Source organism: Thamnophis sirtalis, unplaced genomic scaffold, assembly GCF_051295495.1.
Source record: "Thamnophis sirtalis isolate CommonGarterSnake01/CBP01778 unplaced genomic scaffold, rThaSir2_p1.2 scaffold_9, whole genome shotgun sequence".
In the NCBI taxonomy this organism is placed as follows: domain Eukaryota; kingdom Metazoa; phylum Chordata; class Lepidosauria; order Squamata; family Natricidae; genus Thamnophis; species Thamnophis sirtalis.
In genome coordinates, this window is record NW_028261389.1 from 3,274,302 (window position 1) to 3,278,215 (window position 3,914).

Here is a 3,914-nt window from a genome sequence, read left to right on the forward strand (position 1 = left end):
TTACATTTGTGTTGTATTTATGCTGATAAATAAATAAAGGGAGACTAGTATAGATCTATTTCAAGCTATTTAGCTCTCATCAGCTAGCCATACCCTTACTGGGATTCGAACCAGGGCTGTATTACATATTAGGCAGATGTGTTAACCACTAAGCCACAAGGTTCTCCTCCTTTATCAGCTGAGCCAGAGAAATAGGTATGTATTTAGTGTCACAACCCCTGGTATGCCCAAATATGGGAGAAAGCCTACTGCTTCCTTTCTCTGTCTATCGGCTCATCACAAGAGACCATCCAGACAGAAACCCAATATTTTTACTGTTGCCTTTGTTACATTTGTGTTGTATTTATGCTGATAAATAAATAAAGGGAGACTAGTATAGATCTATTTCAAGCTATTTAGCTCTCATCAGCTAGCCATACCCTTGCTGGGAATCGAACCCGTGCTCTATTGCCTCTTAGGCAGATGTGTTAACCATTGAGCTACAGGGCTCGACTCCTTATCAGCCAGGCCAGGGTGAAAGGTATATATTTAAAGTCACAACCCCTGGTATGCCCAAATAGGGAGTCGAGCTCCTCCTCCTATATATATCAGGGAGGTTTTGATGAGCAATTTTTCTCTGTCCTCAACTTCCAACGACTCGTTTAGTGCTGTTCAAAGTGACAACGGCCTTGAAAGAAAAGGAACCTTCGACCGTTCTTCACATTTACGACCATTGCAGCATCCCCCTGGCCACCTGGTCATAATTCTGACACTTGGCAACTGACTCATCTTTATGATGGTTGCAATGGTCTTCCAGTCCATCCCTCAAGCAGAAAATGCTACCACTTAGAGACAAAGAGGTGTCCAATATCTTCTTAAAAACTTCCAGTGTTGGAGCACACACAACTTCTGGAGGCAAGTTGTTCCACTGGTTAATTGCTCTCGCTGTCAGGAAATTTCTGCTTCACTATAGAATGGAATAGAATAGAATATATTGTACAGTAGGATAGGACTGGATGTATTGTAGAGATAGGATAGAATGTTAGAATAGAATCGGAATAGAATAGAACAGAACAGAATAGAATATATTGTAGAGATAGGATAGAATATTAGAATAGAATAGGAATAGAATAGAACAGAACAGAATAGAATATATTGTAGAGTAGAGATAGGATAGAATATAGCAATAGCAGTTAGACTTATATACCGCTTCATAGGGCTTTCAGCCCTCTCTAAGCGGTTTACAGAGTCAGCATATCGCCCCCAACAACAATCCGGGTCCTCATTTTACCCACCTCGGAAGGAGGGAAGGCTGAGTCAACCCTGAGCCGGTGGGATTTGAACCGCTGAACTGCTGATCTAGCAGTAGCCTGCAGTGCTGCATTTAACCACTGCGCCACCTTGGCTCCTAAATAATATTAGAATAGAATCGGAATAGAATAGAATAGAACAGAATAGAATATATTATAGAGTAGAGATAGGATAGAATATTAGAATAGAATAGAATCGGAATAGAATAGAACAGAACAGAATATATTGTAGAGTAGGGATAGGATAGAATATTAGGATAGAACAGAATAGAATAGATTATATTGTAGAGTAGGGATAGGATAGAATATTAGGATAGAATAGAATAGAACAGAACAGAATATATTGTAGAGTAGGATAGGATATATTGTAGAGTAGAGATAGGATAGAATATTAGAATAGAATAGGAATAGAATAGAACAGAATAGAATAGAATATATTGTAGAGTAGGATAGGATAGAATATTAGGATAGAATAGAACAGAACAGAATATATTGTAGAGTAGGATAGGATATATTGTAGAATATATAGGATACAATATTAGAATAGAATAGGAATAGAATATATTGTAGAGTAGGGATAGGATAGAATATTAGGATAGAATAGAATAGAACACAACAGAATATATTGTAGAGTAGGATAGGATATATTGTAGAATATATAGGATACAATATTAGAATAGAATAGGAATAGAATAGAACAGAATAGAATAGAATATATTGTAGAGTAGGATAGGATATATTGTAGAGTACAGATAGGATAGAATATTAGAATAGAACAGAACAGAATATAATATATTGTAGAGTAGGGATAGGATAGAATAGAATAGAATAGAATAGAATAAAACAGAACAGGAGTTGGAAGGGACCTTGGAGGTTTTCTAGTCCAACCTCCTCCTCAAGCAAGAGACCCATACCGTTTCAGACAAATGGCTATCCAACATCTTAAAGACTTCCAGTGTTGGTGCATTCACAACTTCTGGAGGCAACTTCTGTTCCACTGATTAACTGTTCTCACTGTCAGGAAATTCCTCCTCAGTTCTAAGTTGCTTCTCTCCTTGATTAGTTTCCATCCGTTGCTTCTTGTTCTACCCTCCGGTGCCCTGGAGAGTAGCTTGACTCCCTCTTCTTTGTGGCAACCCCTGAGATATTGGAAGACTGCTATCATGTCTCCCCTGGTTCTTCTTTTCATTAAACTAGACATACCCAGTTCCTGCAACCATTCTTCGTATTTGATCCGGCTTGGACCTTGGCCCTGAAATCCCTGATGAGTTAGCAGCTGCAGCTCAAGAGTTCAAGTTTTAGCCCTTCGTTTGATCAATAAAGACCTCGCCTTTTTCTTCTTGGGTTCTACGCTGCCAGCTGAAATATTTGAACGTCAGGGGTGTCCTCGGGTGAGAAACGGGGAGCAGATTTGACTTTCTCAGCCAGATGTTGGGTGAAGATTCTCAATCATCTAGGTCAGTGTTTCTCAACCTTGGTAACTTGAAGATGTCTGGACTTCAATTCCCAGAACTCCCCAGCCAGCGAATTCGCTGGCTGGGGAATTCTGGGAATTGAAGTCCAGACATCTTCAAGTTACCAAGGTTGAGAAACACTGATCTAGGTCATGGTTGTCTCAAAAATGCTTTCCCTTCTTCTTCAAGAGGCAGCTGGACTTTCTGTTTTTTCTTTGAAGGCATTTTGCTTCTCATCCAAGAAGCCTCCAGTGATGAAGCTCCCACAGCTTCTGAAGGCAACAAAGATGATTAAGGGGACTGCAGACTAAAACATATGAGGAACGGTTGCAGGAACTGGGTATGTCTAGTTTAATGAAGAGAAGGACCAGGGGAGACATGATAGCAGGCTTCCAATATCTCAGGGGTTGCCCCAAAGAAGAGGGAGTCAAACTATTCTCCAGGACACCTGAGGGTAGAACAAGAAGCAATGGGTGGAAACTAATCAAGGAGAGAAGCAACTTAGAACTGAGGAGGAATTTCCTGGCAGTGAGAACAATGAATCAGTGGAACAGAAGTTGCCTCCAGAAGCTGTGAATGTCCCAACTCTGGAAGTCTTTAAGAAGATGTTGGATAGCCATTTGTCTGAAACGGTATAGGGTTTCCTGCCTAGGCAGGGGGTTGGACTAGAAGACCTCCAAGGTCCCTTCCAATTCTGCTATTGTATTGTATTATTCCATGGGTTGATTGTTCTCACCGTCAGAAAATTTATCCTTCTTTCCAGGTTGAATTTCTCCTGGATCAGTTTCCATCCATTATTCCTTGTCTGGCCTTCAGGTGCTTTGGAGAACAGCTTGATCCCCTTCCTCTCTGGGGCAGCTCCTCAAATATTGGAAGACTGCTATCATGTCTCCCCTGCTCCTTTTGTTGATTAAAGTCAGATGAACAGAGTTGGAAGGGACCTTGTGGCTCATCCAGTCCAACCCCCCGCCAAAGCAGGAGACCCTGCACCATTCCTGACAGAGGGCAGTCCAGTCTCTTCTTGAAAGCCTCCAGGGATGAAGCTCCCACAACTTCCGAAGGGAACTTCCGATCCATGGGTTGATTGTTCTCACTGTCAGGAAATTCCTCCTTATTTCCAGGTTGAATCTCTCCTTGTTCAGTTTCCATCCATTATTCCTTGTCTGGCCTT